The sequence below is a fragment of the Falco peregrinus genome, chromosome 7, assembly GCF_023634155.1.
Source record: "Falco peregrinus isolate bFalPer1 chromosome 7, bFalPer1.pri, whole genome shotgun sequence".
In the NCBI taxonomy this organism is placed as follows: Eukaryota; Metazoa; Chordata; class Aves; order Falconiformes; family Falconidae; genus Falco; species Falco peregrinus.
In genome coordinates this window covers 32,942,751-32,961,994 of record NC_073727.1, presented here as the reverse complement: position 1 = coordinate 32,961,994, position 19,244 = coordinate 32,942,751, and the positions used below count along the sequence as shown (strand labels likewise).

General features: G+C 37.0%; 1 protein-coding gene across 1 annotated transcript in view; it reads right to left on the bottom strand.

The window, feature by feature from the left end:
- NKAIN2 (sodium/potassium transporting ATPase interacting 2) overlaps positions 1-19,244 on the bottom strand; it is a 573,086-nt gene that overhangs the window by 382,204 nt on the left and 171,638 nt on the right. The window lies entirely within an intron of this gene.

The window sequence follows — 19,244 nt, the reverse complement described above, 5'->3', positions numbered from 1 at the left end:
GTAATTAATAATAACAATTACAACAATAAAAAGGAAGATAAAAAGAGAGAGAGGAATAAACCCCAGGAAAAACAAATGATGCCCATCACAGTTGCTCACTACCTGCTGACCGATGCCCAACCAGTCCCTGAGAAGTGACTGACAGGCCCTGGCCAACTCCCCCCTGTTTATATACTGAGCATGACATTCTGTGGTATGGAATACCCCTTTGGCTAGTTGGGGTCAGCTGTCCTGGATCTGCTCCCTCCCATCTTCCTTTGCTCCTGCTCACTGGCAGAGCATGGGAAACTGAAAAGTCCTTGATTTAGGATAAGCACTATTAGCAACAACTGAAACATCAATTTGTTATCAACATTATTCTCATATTAAATCCAAAACCATTACACTGTACCAGTTACTAGGAAGAAAATTAACTCCATTCCATCCAAAACCAGGACAGGGATCAAAGTAAGTTCTTCTACAGAATTTGAAGTGATCTGAAGAAGAAATTTCTGAAACATATTACTTTATTGCAGAGTAGTAAGTAGGTAGAGAATAAGAGTAAATAAAATAAGTTAAAAATGCAGGTTAATTACATTTATCTATATTGAGTATAATGCACAGAACAGACTACATCAAAAAACATTAATCATTAAATTAAGTGCACTAAAAAGGATTCCCAGTTCTAGAATGTGTTAAACACTAGAGATCTGAACCCGTATTTGGTAATAGTTAGAATCATTCCATTCATCTTCAAAGATAAAATACTAAATTCACAAACTCAAAATAATCCATGTGAGGTATCAGTTATCAGAGGTTAGATAGCACAGATCCATGACAGAATATCCTGATGGAAACAAGTAAACCAAGAGGTTTCCATCCTCTTTCATTCTTTTTGAGAAACATGCACATTTTGTCAATATTCCACAATTATTTGCTAACATATAGGGTCTGAGACAGTATGTGCTTTGTTTAGCCCTGCCTGACCTCTTTCTCTCTTTTGAATTCCTGCATCCTTCTCTGACATCTTCACTTCCAAATTTCAGTCAGGCTCCCACTGCCATTCTCTCTCCTGCAGTCACAGATGCTGTTTTAGTCTCCCTATTCTGTATGCATTATTTCAAAAAAGGCTTATAAACCCAATCTGGTATATCCACTAATACCTTACTAAAGTTGTTTCTTGATGCATGCTGTCTGAAAGCTTGCAGAGAATGCTGAGGGACATGAATCCCAGTGCTTCCATTACTGTGTCCCTAGCACTCCTACATGTGGTTAGAGCTGCAGTTGTAGGGAGTGCACAGCTGTTGCAGACCTTGGTGGAGGTGCTTTCAGCATCTGAAAATCCTGAAGAATTAACCACATGCATATTCAAATTTCTGAAGTCTTGACTGCTTGCCCTTCTAGTCTTGGCTCATAAACTGAGTATGTGTTTCTCAGTCTGCCTTTTTTCTCTCATGGCCTCTGTCTTCACATAGCCAGTTGGCATCAATCTCTTTCTTTCTGCGCCTTTTTTCCCCCTTGTCTCCAAGCCTAGTCCCTTCAGAAGATGGAAGCGTTACTCGGATTAGATCATGATATGGGAAGTAAAAAAAACATAACAGAGACAGGGTTCCTGAGCTTTCGACCCTTGTCAGCCTGCCAGGTTTTCAGTCTTTGCTTAGTGACAAAGAAAGCTATGTAGAAATGTTAACAGTTCCCAGGTGTCTACTTTTTAAATATTTCTTTGAAATTTATGTCTACAGTGCTATTTCATTGTGATGAAGGTATTTTTGAAATAATTGCATTTTACATCTGTTTTTCTGAACACGTTACATATACATGCATAGATATGCTATATATTCCTACCCATACATTCATACCTATGGAGAATTTTTTTCCTTTCTTACTCAGACTTTGAACTCAGCTGGCTTGTTGGGTTTTTTTACTATCTCAGATTTTAGGGAGAGTGAAGTCAGAACCACAAGGCTGAAAATTAATCCTAAATAAACCAGATTATTAACCATAAATTGCATACCCTTATGGGGTCTGACCACTTGTTTATCTTAGATCAAAAATCTCCATGTGATTTTAAATATTGATCCTCCACATATACACCAGGATGAGCAAAACCAGCAGCTTCAGCTGTTTTATTCTAATGTGAGAACTGGATCTCATTAATAAAATCCCTTGAAGCTTCTCAAGGCATTCCTGCCTTGGCACTTCCAACGGCGAGGAGAGCAATAATTCCCAATCTACATTTCTTAAAAGCAGTTAAAGGTCATGAATAAATTACTGAGAACTTCAGTATGGAAAGAAAATGGACTGGTGCTAAAAAGAAAACATAAAGATTTCTTATAATTAAAATCCTCTACTCACAGAAACATTTCTTTACAATATTTAACATTTTGATACCAAGGAGGCTAAGGTTATAATGCCATTAGCAAAAGATGACCTTTGCATGTCTCTGTGAACAACAAATAAGCAGGCACAATGCTAAACAGCACGCTCTGTGTTTATCTGTATTAGGCATTTCATTAGTGTAGCTTTTTCTTATGTCTTCAAATTCCTTGTATTCCCACATATCTGTAGAGAATGCACTTTCTACAGTTTCTGAAGCCAAGCTATCTTCATTAGGCAGGAAGTAAAGAAGCAAAAAGATAAGTAATTAAATCTCAAATGACTTCACACAGATTCTCCAAGGTATTTAAGAGATGGCTTCAGGTAGTCATTTTTATTTGCATTACAGTCACTGATTTTGTTCCAGAAATAGACTAGAGCTTTCACCATGGAACCTCCCTGAAGTCCCCCAGTTACCATTCAGGTTTTTTGTTTCTACTGTTTGCCTCTGCAGACATCAATCCTAGGTAACCTCAGCAACGAAAAAGATCAAGCATAAAGGCTCTAGAATTTGTGAGGCTTTATCTCACAGCTTTATGACAAGCTACATCTTCCTTACAAAACAAAAATTCTATCTGGTGTAGTAACACTACATCCTGTTTTGTGTTTCTAAGACAGTATTTTTAAAAATTTCTCTCTCTTCCAACTTAATTTAGACATGTGAAAATCTCAAACCATCTGGAGACTGATCTCTCCTAATTTCAGTCAGACAATACAATCCCAAAGGAAGACAACAGATACTTAGCTGATATAGTTATAGAAAAGAAAAATAAAAATTAAAAAAAAAAAAGAAAAATAAACATAATAGCAGAGAATGAACTGAGCAGAGGAAAGAGGACATTCTCACCACGGCAGAAGAACCCAGCCTGAATCCTTGAGTTTCAACACTGAACAGTTCCTGGAAAAGACCCCATGTAAGCACTGCAGGTGCTGTGACAGGCTGCCTTCCCCTTCCTTCTGCTGCCCACATGCCCAAATATTTCCTGAGGCAGGTAATGAAAGCCATGATCTAACTCAAGAGTTAAACAAATGAACCAGATTGAAATCAGATATCTTATTAAGCATTACCTTAGTTCAAGCTTTTTTCCTCAACTCTGAAGTCCTCGTGGGTGTCTCTAAGAAAGCCAAGAATCTGCCTGACTGTGCTGTGGAGGAGCAACTAGTAGCATGCAGGGACAGTAGTTTGCTTCTTCATTCAAAGTGAGTGCTGTGCAAAGTGTATGCTTGTCCTCAGGAGCTGGTCTAGGATCACATTCCTTCTGGATCCTTTGCAGACTGCTGAAGCCAGGCTCCCTACCGCTCCTTTCTTCCTCACCCTTTGCTTCCTACAGTCTCAGCTGCACGGTGCCCAGTTCCAGCCAGGGGTGGGCCATGCTCCCCCCCTGCACACAACTGCATGGCCCCAGGGAGGGCTGGGGCAACTGGATACACTACGGATTCAAGCCCATGAGAGCTGAAGAAAGCCCAGAACTGAGGTCTTCCATTCGAGACAGAAACCTTCATTATCTCACTGGATGTGATTGTGGGGCTCCCATTCTTTGCCAAACTGCACTTCTTTGGGGGTATGAGTGCTAGAGCTATCGACAAGCAAGGAAGTATTTCTTGACTATGACTTGTAAGTAGTTCTGAATTCATACTAAGTTCTCTTTGGAGCTTAGGTCTCAGGAGTTTAAATCTCATGCATACTGGTTTGAATGGGAAATGGACCTTATCCCAAAGGTCCCTTTTTAACATATAAGGTATATCTACAGGTCTAAAATGAGGAGCAAGCAGTAACCTCCTGCCCCACTGTCAATAACAGTGAAAATCCAGGGAAGATAGTATTTTCATACTTGGTATTTTTGTGTTCTCTTTTCTCAGCACTATATTGTTAATAGAAGTGCTTTGTATGGGGAAAAAAATATTATTTGAGAAACATTTAGAGAAACAGTAAATAAGATTCTGTCTTAGGTCTTTCAGAATCTAAAGAAACGTATTAACAAAGCTCAGCTCCAGACATGCACATGCACCATAAAGACACATTAAAAGAGCACCACATGATATCTACTACTTAACCAGAATCCCAATATATAGAAGGTCAGTAGTGTTGACACCACCCAGCACCTACACTGCAGTAAACCACTGTGCTGTGCCATGGCTAAAAGCACTTTCTATTGATTGTTTCTTCTAAGAAAACGACGTGAGAGTAGTAAGACAAATTTAGGTAACAGCAAGCTGAAGGAAATAGTCTGACAAAAAAAGTAATTCACTATGGAACACCAACAAAGATAAAACATAAGGTGTGTAATATATCACCAGCCTGGAAATAAACCAGGAGGCTTTCTGCCATTTTTTCAAGTTTTCAGATGACCACAACTAATTGACAAAAAAGAAGTCTTAAATCTTCTATGAAACAAATATACTAATAGACAGAAACAACACACTATCCTATGCTGACCTTATCAGTAAGAAACTTGGAGTCTATTCTGCCCTTGCTTGTATACTTACTGCTCCTCCTGATTTCTGTGGGTGGTGACTATATGTACATGAGCATATTTGCTCCATACTGCTTGTAAGGGAAGGCAGGGTGACAGAACTGCTGAACTGAGACCTGGTATGATCTATTAATGTGATTCTAAATCCAGTGTGAATAAAGCACTTGAATTGCTGAAGCTTCACCTTCTAGGCACATCAGCCTTCAGCCTCCCCACCAGCAAGGATGTGGATGTTCCTGTATGTGTTAGTGTTGGAGGGTCCTACGGAATTAAAAAGCTAATTTTGTGTTAGCAAATGGTGCTGGATTTACAGCTCTAGAGGATAAAATGCTTTAAAATGGGTAAATAATTTGACGTTTATACAGTGCCTTTCATTCTGAAGATTTGCTACAACATGCTTATCAAACTGTACACATGTGGCAGCACTGAAATACAGCCAATTTGGTGTGCAGCCCAATACACAACAAAGAAGAGAAAGAAGGTATTTAACTAGGTACATCAGGGAAAACGAACTCTTGAAATCTTTCTTTGGAAATGAAGTGTCCATACTGACCAGAGGGAACTGTGCATTTCAACATTTCAACCCCAAGGCTGTCACAAAGACGACTGCAAAACAGGCTCGTGTCTTCCCTCTCTCATTCAGACAGATATAACTATGTGAATATAAAGACTCTGTTTTCTAACTTTAAGTCTGGACCGCTAAGCCCTCAATTAATCCGACAATGGTGTCTAAACTACAGAACAGTCTTTGCATGCCCTGTCACTGTTAATCAGCTCATGTTTGTTCACCAGTACAAAACATCTCCAATTTTAAATTGGTATCTCCAGTGAGCACCGGTGATTCCTGTTCTGTAGCCCACTCAATACCTAATTTCTCAGCTGAGACTGTAAGCAAAAAAAGCTAGAAAAAAGAGACTGAGCTTTGTGGCTCTGGGCCTATACTAGTAAAATTCCAAAGATCAGACACTTTGATGTCATAATAGTAGAACAGATTTAACCTAATTTTACTTACTTTGAACGTGCTGCTATCTCTCCAAAGTCCCCAGTTTTTTGTATTTGAACAGAAATGTGAATGTACACACATGCACATAGATTTATTATACTTAGTTACATTTTCAAGAAAGTATGAACATATATATAACAGCAAGGAGATGTAAATCAGACTGCTACGAATACAATAAGAACAAATGCATAAACTAAAAAGGACCAGACTGCAGGCTGTCAAAATGATCCAAGATAGAGAATATAGAAGGTAGGAGTGAAATCAGTTGGTTGTTTAAACTGTGTAGGACCTAGGATTGAATGACACCTGCTCACGGTCAGCTTTCACACTGTCTTTTTTGTCATTAATTTGGACAACTGAATCAGCTTCTTGATGTCAAACTCAAACTTTAAAATGGAAACTGTGACTACAGTTGTTTGCATTAACATTTATCTAGGTTTTGCTGGAAAACCAAACGATAGTACTGATCCCTTTTACAGAAGAAGGAAAGTTTGTAGTTGATGTATGGGAACTGATAGCCATTCTCAGCAACATTCAGTTGCAGAAAGAAGTCTCCCAGCCCACATACCTCTGATTCACTTTTGCATTGTCCCACCTTTTGTTGCATTCCCTTTGAAACCTCTATGATAGTTGTATGAAAGTTTTGCTATTTTTGCTGTATGGGCTGCATGAAGCAAGCATAAATCAGGCCTCTGAGCAAGGGCACACACTTTTTTCCCCACTCCTCCTTCCATGTCCAATACTTAAGCATGAGCATGAATGCAGGTTTACGCCAGTTTAAATGAAATGAGTTTTCATTACACAGAGCAAAGATTTGGCACACTACATGCTACTTACAACATCTACTGAAAAGTGGGTGTTGGTGGGGGGAGGATTTATGGTCAGGACCATTCCCAACAGCTGAAAGCAAACCTTTGCAAGTGTCAGTTATTTAACATCTTGGGTAATGATGCAAGATATCATCTAGGGGTAGGGGCTTAGACTATCAAAGGTTATTTATAGCAATTTGATTAACCAGTGAGGCTTTGAGACAACCACTTTACCTCCCTGCCTCCAATAAATGTCCCAGTCATTCATTAAAATTAATACAACATTAAAAAATCCATTTAAATTTCAGAGTTGTATTTGAGTTGTGAAGAATTAATCCAATATGTATTTTACATGTAAAAGATATTAATGTGGCTTTCAGGAGCTCAAGCAAATAGTATTTATCTAACATTAGCAAGAAAATTCTGTTTTTACCTGCAAACTTATTTATGTGTTATAAGCTTGAGGAATTTCAGGAGTGTCATTACTTGGCAGCTGACTATTTGATGTTCACATAAAATAAGCTCAGCTTGAAAATTCTCTTAGCTACTCAAGAACAGAGAGGTCCAGCAGTACTCTTCTCAAGAAATAAGTTGTCCTAATGTGAAAGCACACCCAAACAGGATATCAAGTCTACTCATCACTAATGTAGCTGTTGATGAAACCATCTGTAAATATAACACACTCTAGAAATCTTTCAATGCAGCCTAGTTACAAAGCTATACAATTGAAAATCTCTCAAACTGAATTCTGCTTGGAAGCTTCAGCAGGTGCATCCTTTGGGGAACACACAGTCACCAACGTTTTCAGACTCCCACAGTCAAGAGAGAATTTTCAAGGGAAAATCAGCATGTCAGCTGCTGACGTCTGAAAAGTTTGGTTGTCAGTGTCACCATGGGACATGCTTTTGATAAACCAAAAACAAGAGTTTAACTTTCTCAAGCTCTGTGACCTGCAAATGAATACTGAGAGCTTAAAAATCTGGCCCTGAACTGTTTTGAATGCATTATTTCAAATGGCAATTAAAATTATTGTCTTTTGGACAGAGCTGAATCAAGAACAGAAAATATTTCCACAAATATTTGTTTAAATGTGGCAGTGCATTGAACTTCATTGTGTCCTTTTGCTTCTCCCAAATATTTAAAGGTATCAGCAAGACCAGGAAGCGTCCTCCTAATCTGAGAATTTTTTGTTTCAATCCATAGAACATGTGACTGAGTAGTTGCATCAAACACTCCAGAAACCAGAAGTCCACCAGATATACAAAATAAAGAGCATATGATTTGAGCTTTCACAGTTATCTGGTCAATGTATAGATCATATGATTAGGGTCTTTGATCTGCAGATCAATGGAATTTCAGCCTCAGTCATGTCAGGGGCCGTCTCCAAGGTCAAAATTCCAATAGCATGGTGGGGACAGTACTCTTGCAGGCACACCGGGAGACAGTTAGGAAACTGGCAATGCCTTTGATGTCTCCTTTCTTTCTGTGGCACACTGATTTATTTATTTTTTTCTTCCATCATTTAAGTGTTTGAACTGATATAAGGTACTGGAAAATGCTTTGTGGCCTGGTTTGTATGGGGCAGGTGTTTTGCGAACCATCATGAACTGTGTAATTGCATGATGTCTATCTGCTGTTCTAGAGTACTGAACTTAAAGACCTAAACGGTCTCCAATGGCCTTCTTTTCCTACCAGTTTTTATATTAATTTTATTACTATTAATCCACTGTATTCTTAAATGTCAACATTTTTCCAAGAAGTTTCTTAGACTTCGAAATACTATTATATTCTAGTGATATTGGTTTAATTAGTAGGTTTAAAAAGAGGACTTTTTTTTACATCAATTTGAAACAGTTGTGCTTGTTCAAGCAGCCAGTTCATATAAAACAAAACTTGACTCCTTAGGAAGCGAACACTTTATTTAGTTTAGGAGTAGATTTTTGTGAATAATGTTGATAATTTTTAAAAAGTGTATTTTGAAATTAAAGATCTTGAGCTGAAGTGTTGAAATGTTTCCTTCATTAAATGTAAGCTATCCACTTTCTTAATGAATTACTTGGAATGAAAATTTCATTACAAGTTTGCAGATAGTTTCAGTCAAGTTGTGTTCATTTTTCAACAGAAACAGGATTTTCAATAGAAACACAGTGCTCCAATACAGCACTCTTTCCATGTTTTCATATGTGGTAATTGCGACAACACTTTATTAATAGCTTTCATGAAACCTTTTTCAAGTAATCAGCTCCCAAGCTATTCCGTCAGTCAGTCTGTCAGTACTACAGTTTATGACACTAGCATAGATGGCAATAACAAGCAAAATTGAGAAAGATGTACTTTGATCTTCTGCATTGTTATTAAAAAAAGTAAATGTTTAATTTGCACAAAGAATAAAAACAGCAATAGATGATAATTAGATTTTGCCTCAAACTGTTCACCTTTTATTCAAATGTATTGCAACTAATTTGGCATCAAGGCAGCATAAACACTTTCCTTTTTGGAGAGCACCATATGGATTTTGTATTCTCAGAAGACAAGGGAATGGCTAGACATGTATCTCCAAGGTCACATGCACTTCCATAAACATTACATTGCAGTGTTTCAGGGGAATGAGTAAAAGAGCCCAGCTAATTAAATAAAACAAATGAATCCATAAATGAAACATTAAGTGCATACAAGTGGATCGACTTTGCCAGATGTTGAATGATTTTCATCAAGAACATGATCAGATTCAAAAATCTTATCAGTTTGCAACTAAGATTTTAAAATTAGAATCCAGAAGACTAAAACCAGAGCTTTCTCTACACTCTTAATTTGTTTTTGCCTTATGCCAAAAAAAAATAAAAATATTTATTGCTTTAAGCAACTTCCCCATATTAGATTACGCACCTTCAAAAGAGATCTCCAAATGGCAGAATCCATCCCTCACCGAAATAAAGACACCAGAAAAGAAAGGACCAAGAATATGGTTTGACTTGATGATCTCAAAGATCTTTTCCAACCTAAATGACTCTGATTCTATGATTTTCTTATTTTGCCTTCCTCCTCCCAGAACCTCAATTTTGGTAAAAATTACAACACAGAAAGTCTTCTACTCAAGTAGAATAACATTCAGAGGAGAGTTGGAGTATCACAGAAAAATTATTTGATCACAAAAGCAGAAGTAACAGAAATGGGAATGAGTGCAAGATCAACTCATAACTAACATAATTTCTGCCACAAATTCAAAATTTAAGAATAACAGAAGATGAAAAAAAATGGATTAATAAAGTAAAAGTGATCACTGTAATGTGGGCACAAAAAATGGAAATGAAACCCTACTCTAGCTCTGGTAAAGGAAATACAGAAGACAGCTTACAAGGCGTTGGCTGGGCTCAACCCTGAATACTGCATACAGTTCTAGTCAATCACGTTCACAAAAGTCAAAATAAAAAGTGAAGCCTACTTTTGTTATACACGTAATAAATATAGACAGATAGATAGACGACAGATAGATAGACAGACAGATAAATAGACAGATAGACAGATAGATAGACGGATAGAAAGCAAGAAAGCAAGAAAGCAAGAAAGCAAGAAAGCAAGCAAGAAAGAAAGAAAGAAAAGAAAGAAAAAGAAAGATTAATATGGTGAAATAGTATGTTTACAGACATCCTTACAATGCTTTTAAAAGACTTGTATGTAGCTAACACTTTGTGGAATTAATAGTTAGTTTTTCTCTCCCTGTTCTACTTCCTTCCATGAATTGCCTCAGCTCATCATGGTTTCATAATTTTGAGGACCTATATGATCTTCTGTCTAGAGGAAAAAAAAAGAATGCTCTATCAAGAAAACCTGTTCTAACAGAAAGCTGTAGACAGAACCTGAAGATATAACTGTTGTGTACTTATACTGGACTAATAAGGTACATCAAAATCACAGCTGCACAATAGTGTAAAAAAAGTTTAAAGAAAGGTTCCTGAATTATAGCGTCACTCAGCACTCTTATATAGTTCAAGTGCTTTGTCATAGGTAGAATCAGGCAGACAAGGAACCACCTACCTGAACACCTGTAGATGAATGCTTTCCAGTGCTAGCTCAGAAAAGTATACCTCCCACAACTTAAACATTTTCTTGAAGTTAGAAGAGGGTTTTCTAGTCTTACAGCTCTGAAGAACTTACACCATGATACAGAAATAATAATTAAGAATACTTCCAGAATATTTCCACTGGGATATCTAGTGCCTTGAGTCAAAGTACGCAGCTTGCTATATAAATTTATGGGGTATTTAGAGGTCAAGGAAAGCAAACCCAGGTTTTCCACAAATCTTTTGATGAAACATTTTTTTAAAAAGCGACAGAAAACCCAATGATTCTTATCAGGGCACCTGTGAAACTCCAGCAATCATCCCCTGCACAGGTACAGCCCCTCATGTAAAGATTAAAAAGGTTATCTCTGTGGTTAAAGCTTTATTAACAGAGACATTTTCCCTGCTTCGTGCAAGTACAGCTGTTTTCAGCTTCTTATTCTACTTATTTGAAGAAAGACCATTAGCATCTTCAGACCTAGTAGAATTTGAAAATAATGGCACTGTGAAGATGATCAACAATATCAACTTGCATAGGTGTCAGTGCAGATATCTCTTCTGTCAGAGACATCTCCTTGGTGTGGGTACTACTTAACCATGAATCCTCAAAGACACTGCCTTCATAGACTTCACCGGTGACTGACTGGTATCCCTCAATCAAATTAATCATCTTGTGATGCTATGTGCTGCCAAACAGGAACTAGCAGCAGGAAATATCACGGGCAGCATTATGCTGTATTGTTCAAGAGAAATATTACAAAGGCTTACATAAGAAGAAAAACTGTTAAAGATTAGATCAAGAATAAATTCTAATCAATCCTCACAGCAAAACAAAACAAAAACTCTGATAGGAAGGACACATGAATTAAACATAATCCGTACAGAGTAACTGCAACCAACATTTGCTGTCTTTTGTCTTAAGGAAGGTTACTGTTTGTTGAGAAGAAAGCCGTCAAACTTCTGATGTGTATGTAGGAGAAGCAGAACCCCCTTTAAAATTTACATTCAGGATAAATATACATGACTGAAAAGAGCACTGAACACCTTGGTACAACTACCTTGTTCAGAATTACACTGAGATTTCCAGTGGTAGCTAATGACATTAAAATATTTAAGAACTCTAATCCTGTGAGATTTAAAGCAATAGCTAAAATACATTCATTAAACAAATCACTGATGGTGGATAGACACCCTGGGGAAAAATAAACTTGATACAAATGAACTTGCTCCTCAGATTAAATATGTATGTGCCTATGGGATTCTCCCTCTGCCCAGTGCTACTTTCAAAATGTGAATTACACCCTGGAAAAGGTTTACGTGCAACAGACACCATAAATACATACTTTAAAAGACTTCATCCACAAAATGAAAGAGGACAGTTACATACTTCATAGATACATACTTAGATCTTTAGTAATACCATACTGCCTTTTTTTTTTCTTTTCTTTTTTTTTTTAAAGTATGCCATGTCATAGATGGAAGCAATCACAGATAAAATGCTTATAATAATCAAGTTGCCATTTGTAGCTATACCAATCTATAATACTGTATATGCCAGAGAGAACCAGCCCCTTATCCACATATCGCTGTAGATACAATCTGGTTTAGCATACCAAGAAGAAACCTGTCCTTCATCTTGTGCTGACACATCACTGAGTAGACTTTTATGGTAACATGTAGAAAAAAATGGAATGCAGCATATTACAGATAGACCATGTGAAAAAGGGAAATGGTCAGCCAGAAGAATAAGAAAACTTCCATTTTGCAGGCAATCATAATATTTTCTAAGGCCAGAAATGAATCAGAGTGGTTCCCAATTACCTATCTGGAAGGACTAGTGGAGAGACAAAGAAAGTGGTAGTGCAGGAGGAATGCATGCTGCATGGGGTGCATCTACATAACCCACTTAGCAACTGGAACCATCCTGTTCACTTGCAAAGAGATAGAAAGGCATTGCATTGCATGTGCATTTGAGTCATGTGGTATGAACTCAACTGCACCTTGAAATTGACTTGAAATGTTTCCTCCTCAGGTGGAACCAAGGCACAAGTAATATGCTGGGGAAGAGTGCCCCACTACAAGTTATGTGGGCACAGGACGCCTTCCTCAGGAGGAAAAAACATCCTCTCAGAAGTCCTCCAGCAATGTACTTGCTACAGATGCATGAATTTTTATTAGTAAAGTACGTGTAATTTGGATGGTCAACTGGGATGACTCTACAGAAATCTACTTCGTGTTATCTGTTGGATATAGATCCATCTTATGCACCTACAAGTAGCAGCCAGCATGAAATTTATTGCCAGAAAACACAAAATGTGTATATATATACTCCTAGACCTCTTACAGAACATGGCAAATCAACGCGTTGTCCTTCCTTCTTCATCCTGCACTAGTCACTACTGTAGACACAACTTATAGACCTTGGCATGATGGGATATAGAGTGTACAGGGCTCTATTGACTAGCAAAAGACACATGACATAATTTATGTCAACGATTTTCTAAAGAAAACATTACTTTTATTAAGCATTATTTTCACCACTAACCATAACTGCTCTGAGATTTGGTGCTGTGATAAATCAGTAGTTTAATTATCACTAATCTTTCTGAGTGATGGGTGATCAATTTCATTCACTCCTCTTAATTTTCACTTGTACTCTTCTTTGTCCAGGCATCCTTGAATGATTGTCTCTCTCATCTCATCACAAATCTCTATTTATTCAGTTTCTAGTTAATAAGATTTTCTGTCACATAATTCTCCTTATGAAACTGACCCAGCCATTACACTTCTTTATCGGCCATACAACTCTAAACAATTCTCTGTAAGGCCTAGATTTAAGTACCTTTTTAAAAAATAAAACAAAAATTTAAATAAAAAAATGTTGTGGTGTTGCAGACTGCCTCCAAAATATTTTTTGTATTAAAGTTGAACTCTCCTTGACGGACTTGCCATCATGATGATTATTGTCTTGGGTAATAACCAAGCCTATATACAAAACTTTCAACCTAAATAAAACACTATTCCTCTCCATCAGAACATTCTTGCTCCTCTTTAGCTTATCTGCTTTGTCTTGGGTATTAACTGCAAATCTATGCTATTTTCCTGTGATAGCCATCCCTTTCATTAACTACAATCTTTCATTCATCATCTTATGAACTAATGAATCTTTTATCATTCATGTACCTGAAATTACTGGAAAATCGACTGTTCATCTTGACAGCTTCTTTAAATCCTTCAACCACCTTTCTCATTGCTGTCTCTGTGTTGAATAAAATGAGGTGGTATTGTGCACCTCGCTTTACCCTCTTACTGACTACAAGCTCTTGGATAACATTGCTTTCACTTTTAAAATGACTTAAACTAAGGTTTCTTTGATTTTGAAGGACTCATTTTAAGCCCTAAGTACTTTTATTAATCTCTATGGAAAGAAATGTCTTTTCTCATAACTATGGATTTGTCTTAAAATTTTAAACACATTATTATTTTTGCTGTAAAAAAAAATCACTTAGTCAAAGAAAGGCTGAGTGGAAAGAGCACAAGTATTTAGATTACCAGGAAGAAAATGATTTGATTATTATGGATGAAGAACTCCATAACACAAAGACATATAGGTGATGTAGCAAAAAATGTTGACTGTGCAACTGGTTATAACTCTAAAGGATGCTGAGAGTTATAAGCAATAAGAAAACCTTGCACAGGCACTTTGAAGGGCTTGATCCTACCATCATATATATATGGATGACCGTCACTGACTTCAGAAACTTTTAAATGCCATCCCTTACGCAGAAGATCTCCTAACCTGCAGACTGAATATCTGTGGATGATATTAAATTTGTTCAGCTTTGTTAAAGATAATTAAATTAAAAAAAAAAAAAAAAAAGGCAACAGTCCCTTTCTGAAGGGTGGATGGAACTACCAATGATGGAAAAGAAGGTTTATAAATGTATTTAAAACTTGTAAAAATAGGTAGATTCAGGTACCTTACAGATTGTGCTTGCAATCATGTGGGAAAAAACCCCAATCTATTTAGTTGAGTACATGGAAAAGATAGAGATTCTTTTAAAGTCACTAAAGTTGTTCATGAAAACAGAGAGAAACGTCAATTCACACAAATAAACCAGTGCTGAATCCTTAGAGATGAATTTTCGTCTAATTTGAAACCTTTGACATCTGATTATAATTACTTTTCATTTCTTACTCATCTGTAAACTTTGAATGGGCCTTCTGTGCCGATCCACCCAACTCTGGACACTACCACCAAAACAAAACTTCAAAAAGAAAACAAAAACCAGGATTAGCATCAGCATAAATCCAGTTTAATGTAACTCTTTTCCTCCTATATTTCAACAGCACATTCCTTGCAGGAGATTTTTCTTTTCCCAATGTTAAAGGTAGAAAATATATCAGGGATTGAAGATACCCACCATCCCTATGAAAAAGACAAACTGTAGACAATGGACTGTAACTTTTGATCTGGGAAGTGACACCAGATGAAGATAACTATAGTAAGATTTGCTTGATTGCTTAGTGATTTCATCTTTGGAGGGACAGCATGTGGTGGGTTTTGGCTGGGTTATACACTGTCCTCCATGGGAGAGACAGACTAAAACAAGAACTTATTCTCAGTTTTAGCCTCCATGACTACGTAACATAATGTGGGTCTGATAGAAGAAACTATTGCCTTCCATCTTAATGGGCCACCTCTGGTAAAACTGATTTTGTGTGCAAATAAAGTATGTTACATTAAAAATGAGAACCCTGTGAAGCTAATGTCATCACTTCTCTACTGGAAAGCTGACCTGAAAGATCACATACTTCAGCATCCTTTTGACAGAATAGCGACACTTATGTAACCAGACAGCTGGTGTCAGAAAAGGGAAAAGATCATCACCAACACATTTAATTTTTCATAGCTTTACTTAAGTCTCCCACAGGAATTAATATATCTGAGGAGAAGAGAGCCTGTTCCTGTTTTGTTTTGTTTTGTTTTGTTTTAAAATATTTTGCTCAGTCCAGCGTTTTGCTCACTGTTTTTGATTTAGGGCCTCTTTGAGTGGAATGCAAATAAAGTAACATTCAAGCTTAATTGTGGTAGCACTTTTCAATACAGAGTAGCTGAGATGGTTTTAAACTAGAGACAACAAATAGAAAAGGCTAACAGCTTTTTGCCAAGGGACTTTTTAGGCACAATTATTTTGATCTTTTTATTTAAGTCTGAAATATCTTCTTCTTTTTTTTTTTTTTTTTTTGCTAGCTGACTAATGCTCTAAATCTTCCTTAGAAAGTTTAATTCCTGCCAAAATACATATACCATTTCCCAGCTTAAAGTGCCTCTGAATTGCTACAGGAAGATAGTTTCAAAAGGTGACAGACTGTCTTTGCTACCAGAACCATAGCTCTCTTTCCTTTGTGGTATTATTCAGCTCTCTCAATGGTTTGCAGTTGGAGAGAGCTCAAGAGAACTGTATGACCCCGTGCATGTCTGCAGGTTTGGACTGGGACATGCTGTCGCTATTAGAGCTCACTGTGTGGGAGGTGAAGTTTTCTGTATGCAAGTAAAATGCATGGTTCTTTCTGGCTTTCCCTTCTGATGCTTGCATTTAAGCTACATTTTCCTAGTTTTAACTCAGTTGCCATTCAGCAAATGCAACCTTACTAGTTTTGCAGCACATGGGAGTCAGCACGTGTACTTTATCTTGTCTTTCTATCTCATACAAGGTGAATATTTTTAGCCTTCAGCACCTAATTAAAAAAGGTGAGGCTGACATCTTCTTCCATGCCTTTGCGAGTGACACAGAACATTGCAAATGACTCTCTGCTGGGCAGAGGGAAGGTGAGCATTGACTAGCTTTGTGCTTCAATTACAGTTCCATGCTGGCAGCCAATTTATTCCAGTTGCCAAAGTCCTTATTTTCCTACATCCAGTCCCTGGTTACAGAAACCATAAGCTCTGATGATCTGTGGCAATGAACAGAATGAAGAAGAATCTTAGCCCTCTATGGAAAGAAAGAGGAATTAATGGTTAGGCCTCGGGAGGATGGAAGGGGATTTTAATTACCACCCCAGTCCCTATGGAGTTTAAGAGATGGTCTGAATTCTAACACTGCTGCATGATTCTGACATTCAGCCACATCAAAGTTTTGAGATGAACCAGCATTGCTTTAGTTCCATACATGCAGCTGAAAACTTTAAATGAGAAGCATAGGTTTATGTGTATTTCCACTCCCAACTGCACAAGAAGATTGCTTTTGCTTGGTAATTTCTAGAAACTGACTCTTTAGCTTGACTTACATTTGTCGCTATTTTTAATGAAGTCTGGTTTTTATTTTGTTTTATCTCTCACTTTCTTACTATATCCAAAGTTGGATTTTAACTAATGAAAATAATAGATGAATAATAATTACTTTTATTAAATTATTTTGGAAATTATTTGAAATGGTTTAGATCTAAATTTAGGTACAGAAAATTGTACTACATTGACTTTAATGATGGGATTAGATTTACATTGTTAACAGCAGCATAAGAATACCATACTAAAAACTGTGGATGTTATTAGTTCAGTATATTGTAATTTGAAAGTGCTTTGTACAGAACTCCTTTAAAGGAGTTGCTCATCAGCACCATGTTGCTACACAACCTGAAGTATATAATTTGCTTGCTTTAGAAAAAGCGCCCTTGTTCTTCTAGGTCAAGGAGGTATAATACCAATTAAAGTACTAAGGGAAGGCAACATAGTCTATTAGACAGCTGCATTCAGCTTTAAAAAGCAAGAGGAAAATAATACCTTAAAAGAACCACTGAATCAATTGAGAGAGGAAAAAAAAAAAAGCAAAAAAAAAAAAAGCAAACCAAAGCCTAAGCAAGAGAAGAAAGATATTCCAATTTTTTCTCACTCTTTTTTTTTTTTGTTTTTTTTTTTTTTAACATTAATGCTTAAAACTCTTCACCATTACTGGGAATTACGTGCAAATGCATTTAAAAAAAAAAAAAAAAAAAGAAAATCAAAACCAAACCAAAACAAAGAAAAGAAGAGACACTGTGAATATGTTTCAAAAGAGATGGAAGCAACCAGGAAATGGAAAAGTGAGTTGTGACAAGAAAAGAGAGCCTCTTTTTACAAATAAGAGAGATGAGTCACTAACAACTAAATGTTAAAAAGGAACTTGAGTGATGTGGCAGCAGTAGTGGTACTTGGGGACTGTGGCTAAAAGAACAATAGATTTCTGCTGTTAACAATACAAATACAGATAAGTGTCAAAAACAGCCTACAGGGAAGAATAAGGTGCTGTGTCTCCCTGAAGTTCCAGTGGTCACTGAGCCAGCACTGACACTAGTCCCTGCCAACCCTACCCAACTTTTTTGCCTTTTTCAAACAACTGCCTTCCTAAGAGAAATCAAATATAGGAGAGAAGCCTAATTCCTAGACCCATTTCTAAGAATAAAAATAAGCGCCCTTAACCCCCATGTCAGTATTTTGAGATGACTGAAGAAAAAAGGCAGCTGGATTGTAAATTCAGCTCTCCTAGAGAGTGGCAGTTCTTCTGACCTAGACCCCTGGGCTCCCTCCATAGCCAAAAGAAAGCAACAGGGACCTCTATGGGAACATTCATCCAATCCCAAAAACTGATGTCTAAAATATGGGAGTTGCATTGCCCTGTGGAAGCTCTGGTCTTCTTGATAATAAGGTGCTGCCTAGAGGACTAGGTTGCAGTACTTGGCAAAAGTCAGATGAGTGAATCCTGTCTGGAAGGTTCTCTGGCAAGGCCCAAGGTAGTGACAGTGGTTCTGTATAAGCCTGTTTGCTGAATCATCTTGAAGGAACCAAGGTCAAAGAACTAAGTTCAAACATTAACAAAACAAAACAAAAGCAGTTATAAAAGTTAAAAAACATTATTTTTCATATTGTTTCCAAATTTCCACTTCTTTCATAAACGAAGGTAAACTTAAAACACAAAACTCTTGCACAAATATGAATGGATGCATGGAAAAAAAAAAAAAAAAGATTAAAAGGAGGTACTTCTGAGACGATCATCTGGAAAAAAGTGGACATTGCCAACAGGGCTAATCAGAGGAGTCAGTCGACATTTCAGTATCAAATGAGAGACAATAGGGCAGGGATAATCTGTAAAAGGCATCGTAAACTATCGTAATCCTAGAATTAACTGAACAGAAAGAGGCAAAACAAGTTAATATGATGCAGAGAACAGCAATATAACAGAAGATACAAACTAAGAAACAGGTCCTTTTATTGGCATCAGAAATTCAGTGATCACTCCTTGTGTTGCATAATACTTTCTCATAAAACCTTCCTGAAACTTGTAGGGAAAACTATTCTCTCTCAAGGGTCATTTCTCTCCCATATTAACAAACAAGTTCTTTTGCTATTTTGAAGAGGAAGAAATTATCGTTTTATTAAAATAGGGTCCCACTGTATTGGTTGCTCATTTTCTGAATATTATACTTGGCAAAAGTGTTTTAATTAATAATAGGTAAATTTTGTTATGCTAACAGTAAAAGATTCAAGTAGACTTCATATTGGGCA